This window comes from Gadus chalcogrammus, chromosome 14, assembly GCF_026213295.1.
Source record: "Gadus chalcogrammus isolate NIFS_2021 chromosome 14, NIFS_Gcha_1.0, whole genome shotgun sequence".
In the NCBI taxonomy this organism is placed as follows: domain Eukaryota; kingdom Metazoa; phylum Chordata; class Actinopteri; order Gadiformes; family Gadidae; genus Gadus; species Gadus chalcogrammus.
Window position 1 is genome coordinate 9,457,638 of NC_079425.1, and position 12,639 is coordinate 9,470,276.

The 12,639-nt window shown below is 41.2% G+C and overlaps 1 long non-coding RNA gene across 3 annotated transcripts in view; it reads left to right on the forward strand.

Annotated features, from left to right (window-relative positions):
• The first annotated feature begins 3,197 nt into the window (after nt 1-3,197).
• Nucleotides 3,198-12,639, forward strand: part of LOC130403251 (uncharacterized) — a 59,722-nt gene continuing 50,280 nt past the window's right edge. For all 3 annotated transcript variants that reach the window (XR_008904081.1, XR_008904080.1, XR_008904079.1), the window contains exons 1-2: nt 3,198-3,356; nt 4,282-4,415. This is a non-coding gene — a long non-coding RNA (uncharacterized LOC130403251). The remainder of the gene's footprint in view (nt 3,357-4,281; nt 4,416-12,639) is intronic.

The following is a 12,639-nucleotide window of genomic DNA, read 5'->3' on the forward strand; positions in this document are numbered from 1 at the left end:
TCACATGGGCCTACTATACTGAACGTTTTTAGTATAAGGTACACAAACAACAACAGTGAATAAGACTGAAGTGGCTGACTATTGCTGTATGCGGATAACCTTTAAATTGCTGAGCGAAAGGTCCCCCCCAAAAATGTTTGCATTGTTGATTGCCATCCCTTTATTTCCATGTGTTACTCACAGCAACGCAAATAGGCCAATGGTCTCAAATAACAATGCTTCTAATAATCATATGATTGTATAAACCATAAAGCATATAAAAACGCATTTGAGACTTTCTTTGTTATATAAGGATGCCCATTGCTAGTTTGCCTCCCAATAGCACTGCTTCTGAATCTACTTAATGAAATTAACAAGATTAAGCAATGTATCAAATGTATAATTTTTTCCCATTACACCACCAACCTCTCATTACAATTAGACAGAACTCATTAAAGGCTTATGATTTTAATTGTTCACAAGCAAAACAAGTGCAAAAAGGAGAACATACTGCCTTTTATCCACACTGATGCATTTTTTATCTGCTGACGGTGAGAATTGCTGTTTATCCCAGCTCCTGTTAAGGAACTTTGAAGTTGTTTTGCCATCTTAAACAGAGCTTTGTCTAGAGAGGGCCCTCTCTGGACTTTTTTTTAGACGATGCACAGTAAGATATAATGTGCTGCACATGCAAACACCTTTTTTCTCTAAGTGCATAGGAATACACGACGAGCTGTATGATACGGAATGGATTGTGTGATGGTTGAGGTGAACAACTGTCTATTTGTGGTTGGATGATGTGGCAGACTGCTTGTGTCGGGTGATACTTGATCTGATGTTAATGTGCTGCTGTGGGTAAGAGACCGAGTGGGTTGCAAAAGGGAGAGGCAAAGATGGCCAGATAATCCCGTCTGCTTGATGAGATTGAAAGCTGGGATTGATTGATCGCCTAATCATAGGAGGAAATGGGCCTGAAAATGAATGAGACTCTGCCCTTGGCTTGCTGTGGAGCTGGGCAGCTTGCGTGCAGAGGGGATGGTGGGTGGGGGATGTGAGCTTCGGAAAGACATGGCCTTAATGTGCATGGGACCTGATTTCATTTGTGTCTGATATACAGTTATACGATCCCGGCTAAATGATCAAATAAAAAAGGGAAGAGGGGGAACACGGAAGGTGGTGTAAATCAAGCTTTATTGCTGGAATATTACTTTTTCATTCATCTCAAAATGGATGCTGGAAGAAAGGTGCAAGAAAAAAATCAATTCTGAAATTTGAATTGGATGAGCTTTAATCAAGCAAAGGCAGCCTGAATTGGTTGGTTGTTGGCATCATTGAATATTATAATAATATCCTTAATAATTATTATTATTATCATTTGTTCCATTATTTGGTGTGGTGCATTTTCATCAAGACCAGGATATTTGTTTTGTGAATTGCACAGAGATGGTAGCTTGGATTACACAACGGCTTTACTAATAATACTCCTGTTTCTTGAATTGAATTTCCTTCCACATCCCCTTCCTTTTTCTGCTTTATACGCACCGAACTAAAGGCATTGTTCACTAGAAGAGGTACATCTGATGTTTTTGCAGTCCATATTTTCAGCCAGATGAAAATGGGATTCTCTTTCTTCCCCCATCTCGTTTGCTCATCTCGTTCCCATCTCTCTGGCATAATAAGCACACCAACTTGCATGCTGGAATGGCAGATTGGCCCACTGTTTGAGGGTGCCTGTGTTTCGCAGGTTCATAGAGTGAGCACTGCCAGAACATATCACCACGGAGTCCGGACTGATTAAACTGGTGGACTGGGGGCCTTCCATCAAGACACCATCAAACCCACCTGTTTGTCTTGTTGTTTAAGGGTGGGTTGGCAGTTGCCACATTCAGTTTGTCTCCATGTCCACACCTCCGAAAAGCTCTTTGAAAAGCAAATAGCCCCTGGAGTTGATGGAACATTTATCTCCATTTTCTACTTCATGGTTGACAGAGCACCAACACGTCCTGTGTGACCCTTTATGTTAAATGATAGCTTCATCTGTGCCCAAAAGGGTACATGTATAATACAGATAGCACAGGTATGCATTGGAATTAAATCCCCTCCACCTCCACCAATCCACCATCCCCTCGGCATGCATTTATTAAACACATCAATGAAAGCTATGCGAGATAAACACAATCAAATATTGTAACGGTGTCCATACTACACACCACCTGGGTGGCTGCAAATCTCCACCTAGGTGGCTTGTACTGGGCTCCACCATAACAAGTTAACAGGGTGGTGATGTTGGCACTGGTTATTGCATAGTTTGTGTATAACGATACAAAGCAGATGGTGTAACATGCTCCCATGTAGAATATCTTCTTGAGTGTATGTGGTGATGGCTGGATTAATCTGTGCACATTGAATGAACAGCAGGTGTGCAGCCACACCCAGCCCCAGAGTCCAACTTTCCAACTAGGGGGAAACTGTAAAGCTCCTAGGCCAGAAACCAGAAAGAGAGAGGGGTGGAGTTTCCTGTTATTTTACAGAGATACTCTTCCTAGATAAACTAATTCACGAGTTGCAAGATGGAGGTTACAGGATACGACTTTAACAAATGTATTTGTACAGTGGCCAGACTGCTACACAGGAGTGATTAAAAGTCTTTGCAGACACTTGGACTAAGGACGTTGGTGTCCGGAAGGACGTTCGGCTTGTCTTCCCACTGGCTTGCAGGAAAAGCTTAGTTAATCAATGCTGGCCAGGTTTGTGGTCAGTTTGCCAAGGAGGGATACGACAATGGGAAGACAATCCTATAATTGTAGTTATCAGTCCTCTTCTGGAACCAAGATTTTATCACGTTTGTGGTGTTTGGCCTGGTTGTTTCGAGAACTCTCACAAATAAGGCTTTATCCTACTTATTTAAAATCTCACGGCAGAAAAGCTCGCATACTATTTAAATTTCATTAGCTTCACATTTGATCATTTTGCTGAAAGCTGGGATTTGTAAGCGGTTAATTTTTTTATAAACAGCCTCACTAACTCTCACTAAAAAAAACAGAAAACAATTGTCTGCAAAGGTGTCAATTCAACACTGCGTAGACCGGCCACTGTAGAAATACACTTATTAAAATCCCTTTCAGAAAACTTACAGCGCGAACCAGTTCGTCTTCGGTAGAATTTCTCCGTTACTGCGTCACCCCGCTCCTTCCGTTATTCGGTCGTTCTCACGTCACTCCGGAAGTAGAACGAGAATTGAATTATGGCAGGTGCCATAGACGGCAGGTGCCATGTTATCCAGAACATTTGATATTGTTGAGGCGATGATAAAGCACGGACAACGTACGCTGTCGAATCATTGATTCACAGCCCAGAATGTTGCGTTCAAAGCCAAAGTAAGGATTGACGTTCATTGCAGAGCCTACATTAATACAAACACAGAAGCATTTTTTCACATTATTGACATATACGATCCGTGATCATGGTCAGCGGTCACCGATGTATTGTGTTAGTATGTTTACCAGCTAAACTAAGTCACATCACTAAACTGTGCATGTTAACTTATCCTCCTGTTTGGTAGCCTATTCCTAAATCATTCTTTTTTCTAATACTCAATACTATATTCCGGTGTACTATAATTTACTATCAAAGGGAACAAAATGAATTAAGCTAAAGGCCTATACTTAATCATACGGATTAGTGCATCGGCCATGGGCCTTAGGTGTGATTTATATTGATTATCTTTACTTCAACTCGAATTCAAATATAATGTGGTAATTTCTATTGAGTCTACGTGTATATTGTATTGTGTTTATTAACCTTGTGAAAGGAACTACCATGAAAAATACATCTCTTTGGATGAGAGGTTGAATGCAGTTGAAGAAGGATGATCTTTGCAGATTGATCAATTCACTTACCTTGAACTAAGTTAATGCTTCACATCTACTCTTATACTTAGAAAACTGATACATAGATTGGTTGTTGAACGTAGTAGATAGATTTATACATTGCTTTGGCTACAACATTGCCGTTTTTTGCCTTTTACCTTTCTTTGATTTGTTGTGCTATTGGAACTATTGTTAGCTTCCAAACCAAAATATTAACCACAATCAACTATTTCACATATGTGGCCAATGGATACAAAATATAAACAAGCATAAAGGGGAAAACTGGTGTCATGTCATTCTATTGTAACTGTAATTATAGCTTCCTGTGGAAGTTGACACATCTTTCCCAAAATAGCCATACATTTTACCAAACACACGGATCAATTAACCTGAGGTCATATTCTTCTGACCTTCCCTCTCTGTCTCCCTCTAGAGTGAAGCGGAGTGTGCTGCAGTCCTTTGGTGCAGGTGTTGTGTGTAAGTGAGCAGAGACGAGTTTAAGCACCAGCCGGGGCTGGCTGAGGCAGCAGAGGAGAGAGTGTATAAGACCGCACAAAGAGCTTGAAGGTAGGTTTAGTGATCAATGGCATTGATCAGCCAGTCAATGCCACAGTCTATATCCCCCTGTGTTTATGCTCTCTGAGCACTACTGTGTTAAACTGAGCGTGCTCTAAGCAGCCACCTCAGGGAGCCCTCTGAAAGCTTGCCTCACCCCCGCCATTGATTGACATGTCGATTAGCTGGGAAGCTGTCGACAGCGCTGTTGTTAGGCATCTTAAACATTAATGATGATTGCAAGCGGTGGCCTAGAGTTACACCCCTGACGAAGAGACAGTGACGTTTCTCTCCACAACCTTATGATACCATTGACAAGTGGCTTTAGCATACTAAAGCTTTTCACGAAATATTGAATACTTCAGAATGGAATGTTTCCTTCTATGGTTGCAACATTAAACGGAATGAAAAAAACAGACGATCCTCGGAATAATATCACTCTGTAACTGAAAGGGTTCATTACGATTTCGATATCCTGCACACTATACGTTCATATGGTAAGAATAGAGATCTCGCTTGCAGTATTGCATGGGTTTATTTGTATTTGCTTACTTGCGGTACATCAATCTGAAATGAAAATAATTCAGATCGATAGATATGATGTAATGCTTTGAGTAAATCTCACTATGGTCGTACCTTTCAGCTGTTCAACCATAAGGCATGTACGAGCGTATAAACTGTTATCAATAATACATAATATACATAGAATATATTGTCTTCATTAAAATCATAGATCTATAGATTAAAGTCTCCACAAAAAATCAATGCATTAACTTAGTTTCTCCCTAATAATGGTCCATCAAATAGTCCCTATACAAATAGGTCTTTTTTTTTGTATTGTAACTGACAAAGTGTGTGTGTGTGTGTGTGTGTGTGTGTGTGTGTGTGTGTGTGTGTGTGTGTGTGTGTGTGTGTGTGTGTGTGTGTGTGTGTGTGTGTGTGTGTGTGTGTGTGTGTGTGTGTGTGTGTGTGTGGCATGCCCGTGCAGGAAAAGATAATTGCATGAACTATGCACTCTCCCACCACAAGCCTCAAGCCCTTATCCTCAACCTCAAACCTGTTTCCCCTTTTGAGCATAGTTAACTGCCTGTAAACAGTTTGTGTAAAGCGGTTAACAGACTATTTATAAGAGTTCCAAGAGCCGACCCAAAAACGTGTGCCCAAGTTAAACTAACTTTGGTTTTAATAGACACACTGAAATAGGCCTGGCTGTATGAGTCAGTGGTCTTGAAGTGGTTTAAAGCCCAGTCTACCTGCCACATAGCTGGAATAACTTGCTTCTTTCCAAGCACACAGATCTATTTTAGCGTTTTTTCTTATTCCATACTATCCTATCTTCCTCTAAAAGAATTCTCTCATGGCTGCCGGCTTGTGTAGAGCTTGTAATGGTCGGTCAAGGCGTTGAAACTTGTGCCTTTTACAAGATTGTCTTTAATCTTCCGTCTCCCTCATGTCACCTCCAAACGTGTGGAGGCTGATATGATAATGATGTGTGGAGCTGTAAGGGGTGTTAGAGTTAAGCTGACTGATTAGGCCCTGCATCGATTAGTCCATCACTCGTCACATACATGGTAGCCTAGTCTGGCCAGCATGCAGTAAAGGGGGGGTGGAGGGGGGAGGGGGGGGGGGGGGTTGATGGATGGTGGAACTGCCTTACTGAACTGGGATCAATTCTCATAGATACTACAAGAAAACATTGCTTGTAGTGATGCCCACACGTGCACTCCTGCTGTTTTCACCCCCTGAAGTGAATGATTATTGAGTCAAATATATATGTTGTGGAATATTCCTTACGCAGTAAGGAATATATACTACAAAAAAAAGTCACTATACTACAAATCTTCCTTATCATTAACCAACTTTTCCATCTTTTCTACATTCTTTCCATTGTATTATGAATTACAAAAATGCAACAGTATGTTGAATGAAATATTATTACACAAAACATCTGCTAAGGGTAATACAATTTCGAAGATAAAAAAAATATTTCAACAAGGCGCAGAAAACTAATTTGAGAAGATTGTTGGACAAAGTGGGCAGCAGATGTGAGATAAAAAATAGGAGGTAAAAGGAAAGAGTAAAGAGAGTGAGAGTAGACAGTTGGGGGTGGGAGAGGTAGAGCGTGGGGGGGGGGGGGGGGGGAGAGTCAGAGAGGAGGAGAGCAGCTGAGGAAAGGTTAGGACCCTCGCATTGCCTGAACATTCTGAGGCTTTTAATCCAGGAACAAAGTCATTAAGGTTCACCGCTACAGAGGAGGCCAATTAAAAACCGTGTAGGCTTGCTTCTGGAGAAAGGCATCATTTGCTGTCGGAACCCTGGCTGTTTTATCAGACCAGTGGGAGCCCTCCCTTGTGCATCGGGGGAATCAAAACGCCTTGCAGACATCTCTCTGAAATGTTTTTCCTTTTTTCATCTTGCTTCCCTTTAAACATATTCGCTTTTACTGAGGAATAGGCTAATGGTGAAATGTTGTAAGCCATGACAACCCAGAGTTTTTTTTATTGTTTTTGTGAGATACATATTTACTGGCGTTGTTTTTTATAGTAACAACCAAAACAACCCTTTGAGATTGTTATTGAAAAAATGCAATAAAATTAGAAAGGTTTTTTTTCTTAGTATGTGCTTTGATATGCAATCTCTATTATACTTAATTATAATCTACTAAATTGTTGACTTTCATAACTCGCTAAATCTTTCCTGATACTTAACCACCACTTCCACCATTCCTCAATTGTACCACACAAACTCTGTTTTTAATCAATGAGCTCCAACACCTTCCTCTTTGTTGGAATGACTACAAAGGTTGAAGAACAGACTAAGGATTGATCTTGGCCCACTTGTTTACCTCCATAATTGTAATATAAAATCCTTTCTGTTCATAAGGATTAAGACTTAATCTGCTATCGTACCAGTTTAGCATAAACAAAAGATTAATATTCATATGACTCAGCCCTCTGCAGTCAACTAGAATTTAATTTAGACTTGTTATGTTCTGTGCATTCACAATGTCAAAGAAAAGTGTAAAATGCAAAAAATACCACAATAACATACTCAAAATATTGTTTAGTACATCATGCAAATATATATTTTTTCAGCACTTTTCGCCCAGATTCTATTGCTATTCCAGAGGTACTTCTTTTATAATCACAATCTATTCAACAGTTTTTCCTCCCAAACTTACCATTCTTTATATTCATGATAACAACATTAGAAAGATTAACCATCCAACCATAATAATCCATTAATTTAATGCCGGGCTCCTCTCAAATATGAGCAGCTAAATTTATTGCACATTATCTAACTATCTTGGCTATGTTTTGGAAAGGATGAGACTTGTTTCAGTGGGCCACCATGTGAGACAACCAGGGGCGTTTCTAGGATATTCGAGGCTTAAGCGTAAAACATACTGCCGCCTCAGCCCCACGGCGTGCATTCGTCGCGTGTTAGGTGCCGCCCCTAGCACCAATAGGAGGCGATGCGCTGCAGCGTCAACAGGAAGACCCAGGCATACAAACTCGTGTTTTCAGGGGCGGAAACGTTGTTCAATAGGACAGTGGCGCGAAGGGTCGCGGAGCAGCTAGCCGCAGCTGGTGTGGGGGTTGTACATAGAAAATAATAGGGCCGGCTACAGAAATGTTTTTTGATGCTTCTTTATGCACTCTGGCACCCTATTTACATTCAATGAATGTCTTAATCATCGGACACTTCATTCACTTCATTCACTTTTTCTCATAACATTAGATGTTGTTAGTAGTTAGTAGAGTAATAGAGAGTATTGAGTAGAAGCAAAATACCTCACGACGGCTTTCATTTAACATTTTTGGACATGCTAGTGTACAGTACTAGAGAAAGACGGTTAAATGTATTTATGTTAATATTACTTTATTAGAATATGTCATTTTCTTTCACTCTCACACACACACAAACACACACAAACACCCACGCACGCACGTACCCGCACACGCATGCACGCACGCATGCATACAATTCATACAGTTTAGTGCAATGACAAGCCCTGTAACAGGTCGATCTCTCTCTCTTCCGCTCTCTCTTGCTAACACAAAACGTGCAAGTGCCAAGAAGTATGAATATATGCTACTTGAATGACACACAGAGGTCCCAAAACGTACTTGCGTTTTTGATTAACAGTATCATATTACTTTTGAGGACTTCAATGCATTATCAGAATGACAGATGTTTCTTTATTATTCTTATTTGTCTGAAAACAAAAAAGATCCAGAGCTATTCATAAAACATTGGTGCCTATAGCCTAACGGCACCACTGAGGACAACTTCTCTCTCAAGTTTAGACGGGTTGCTGTAATTGTGGGGACTATTAATTATAAAACACCATACCAATCTGTACTTATTTCTACTCAGGAAATAGTCATTTTGGCCCTGAGGCCTCTCTGTCAAAGTTATTGTTGTGTAGGTGTTTGTGAGAAGAACAAGTGGAGCCGAGCTTCTTGACTCTTTGCGTGAATGTTATGTAACATAGGCTTCTGATAGCGTGTAATCTCTAGATTATATTCATGTCTATACATAAAATAACCATGTCAAATACATTTGAATTGAGTCCCATATTTAATATGACTCTTCCTCATTCAAAGCAACGTCAATAACAATACAATACATGTTGCCAGTTGCCCAACTACCGAAAACAATTACAAGCAAGCAGCAGTGTTACATCCACCATTAAGTAGTAAACAGTCATAAGTGTCAAACAAATTATGATTTGTTTGATTATTTTATCATTTATCTGGCTCCGGCAACAAAAAATGTTTCACATCTGAACTGGGACTTTGACCGCACACTACCTTGCTTCTTTGTGCAGGTCTACGGGTAGCCGCAGGCCAGCTCCTTTTATCATGTGCATTTATCTGTATGTTTCTATTAATTGTACAACCATGGATGTCTGCTGACAGTCGATTTGGAGGAGCGTGTGATTCCGATGAGTGCACAGCTTACGATCATTAATGTAATTAACGTTTACTAAGAAACACCAGTTAACCGGAGTGTGCTCTATATCAGTTATATGTTATACCCTAAACCAGCACTCTTGGAGAGCCTCTTGTCCAATCAAATCACTTGGTTGGAACCAACTGTTTAACAATCCTTATACCGGTACTCGATGGTTATGATGTGTTGGACTCTTATATTCCTACTCTTGCTGACTGTATGTGTTTGTTTGTGTGTGTGTGTGTGCTGTCACAAAGAGACAGAGAGCACTCGTATATAGTATGTGTGTGTACGTTTCATTTGAGTGTGTGGGTTGGATTCTCTCTGTCTCCCTGTATATATCGGAGATGGCACACCGATTTGCATTGCCTTGGTTCAATGTGGAACAAGGGAGAGAGCTGGAATGGCTAAATAATGTATGTATAGAATAGTGTATATATTGAACTGGGAAATCTCACATTTTCAAAGAGGTTTGTCAGAACACGGTACAAGACCACAGTTGAAGGCAACTGAATCATCTTGCCACAGCCAAACCCGCACGTCAGCCGTGTTGATTGATAGCTCTTTTCTCTTACCCCCGCAACCTCCCCCCCACACTCCCATCCCTTATCGCGACTGTGCTTTGCTGCCTCTTTATTTTGGCGTCTTTTTGTTGTTCTATCGCTTTCTCCCTGCCTCTCTGCAGACTGCAAGCTGATATCATGCTTTGAAAAGGTAATGATCCCAGTGTGCTGAGATTATGTATGAGCGGCGCGCAGTGTAATGGCCTGGCTTTTTATTGCCTGCCGCATACTAATCCCACATCTGAAGGAATGAGATGACACCTGCAGGGAGATTTGTACGCGCTGCAGCCGCACATGAAAGAGCGACCATTAAAAATGATCAAAGAAATGACTGCACACCCACTGCACAACACTGCTCTCACGCCTGGTTAGGTGTACATCCCTCCTGCCCCAACACTCATCCAGAGACTCCATGCAGATGTATACAGTTGCAGTTATAAATGCACACACACACACACACACACACACACACACACACACACACACACACACACACACACACACACACACACACACACACACACACACACACACACACACACACACACACACACACACACACACACACACACACACACACGGCACACATCCTAATTAGCATTTTTCACTTATGGATATTTTCCATAGGATTCTCTCTGGATTTGTCCTGAGCCTAGTTGCCCAAGGCAGTTGCAGGATATTGAAGTACCTGTAGGTATGACATCTAAGCTCTAGATGGGTCAAAATAAAAGCGCCATGCATTTCTGCCTCACTACAACCTATAAAGGAAATTAAGCGTTTCCAAAATTCCTTGCAATGTATAATTTATTTGTGGTAGTTCTCACCTCCTAGATCCTACAATTATCTTACAACCACCATTAATTAAATATTAATCTCACCTCATTTAGGCTTCAAAATTGAATATACTAAACAGCCAAACTAGCATTGATTTGCATGTTGATTGATTTTGCAAGTACATTATGTTTTTCCCCCTGTGCATCAAGTCGAGGGCAGCATTTCCATTCTGGCAAGACTGCACAGTGTAAACCAGAAAGTTCTTATCAGGGACTCCCATTGCACACTGTTTGAATTATGACATTATACCACTGCAACCTGCTACCCCTCTCTATGAATTCACTTTCAGTATGGGACCACGCTGATAAATACCATTTAATTTCCTATAGAGCCCAGAACAATAGCTTCTCTCTGTTAAGTGACTGGTTTCAAATTACAACCTTTTCTCAATGGGCCATTGGAATCCGCACATGCAGCAATAAAATAAGGTATTATTTCTGTAATAAAGCGTTGGAGGAATTGTGAACAGATGAATTCCTAAATTGTAATTTTAAATAATTAATTTTAACACCTTTCTGTGGTTATCACTGGAATCCATTTGGGCTGGATATGCCCCAGCCCCCCCCCCCCCCCACCCCCTCACCCCCTCGTTCCCTCAGCAGCCCCATGCCAGCCCCATGCTTGATCGGTAATTTCACTGACTTTTCCTGTGTCAAGGAGCGATGAATCACCTTGCATTAGGTGGTGTGTTCTTGTGATGCATGATATATGCACAGAAAGGCAACCTGATGTTTATTCATGACTTTCAAGGCATGGCATTGACTCGTCTTAGCCCACTGATTTCCTTTTAGGGAACAAAACTATGTCGGATTGAAACTTCATCTTAAAGACGTACAGACCCAAAGTAGAGCACCTCCTTTCTCCTCCCATCTCATCCACTCTCTCCTCCCCCCCCCCCCCCCCTTTCCTCATCTTTTAAAATTTCCCCTGATATTATTTCTGTCAGATTAAATTTATTTGACCCTTAAAAAAAGATCACTTGCACTGATTTCCTTCAGATTTTGCCCAACTCTTTTCCACTCTCGCCTCTGTACTTTGCTAAGGACTTTGATGAAGAGACGACTCTTGCTCGGTTTTTGAGTAGCTGGCATGTTAATGAAGCACTAGTAATATGAGACTAAAATGCCCTGCAGACAGACAGACCGACGGATGGACTGAAGCATGCGCACGCACACACTCACGCACACACGTACAGACACACGTGCACACGCACACACACTCATCCAGTTCTGGTTTCAAAACGGAGGTACGCTGGCGTACTTTGGATAGCACTCCTCTCTGTGCTCTCCAAACGTGTGAACCCACTTATTTCACTTATTATTTCTCATGGTTCTTCGTCTTTCGCAATGCTACACATTCATCCAAGCTTTGTTTGTATGTCGTTTTTTACTTTTGACCTCGTTTTTTTACTTTTGTCCATTATCTGGAGAGTTACAGTAGTTTAAGTTTTCCCTTCCCCTCCCGTCCTCCCCAGCATTCCATGTCTTCACTTCCAACGTCTGCGCGGTTCCAAAAGCTTCAAAATACCTGAACACTCGTCCAAGTCTCCCCAAACATTTAAGATGGCCAACTGTTGGGCGAGTGTGTAGCAGGCTTAAGGTCAATGAAATTGAACAGACTTCAGCTTGAGGGCCTACTTGAGGGTCCATAGCCTAGCCGTCAGAGAACACCAGAAGCCCTACTCTGCTGCCCTTAGCAAGGTGAAGTCCACCCAGTATTCAAATCAAATGAAGCAACAGCCAGGAGATGAAAACAAACATTTCCATCGTAAACTGCATTCTCAAACCAGCTCCAATTGCCTCAGTAGCCACTGAGTGTGACAAATTTGTCCTTTTTTCAAAATAAATGCCACAGGCACAACACAAGCCCTTCAAGTACTT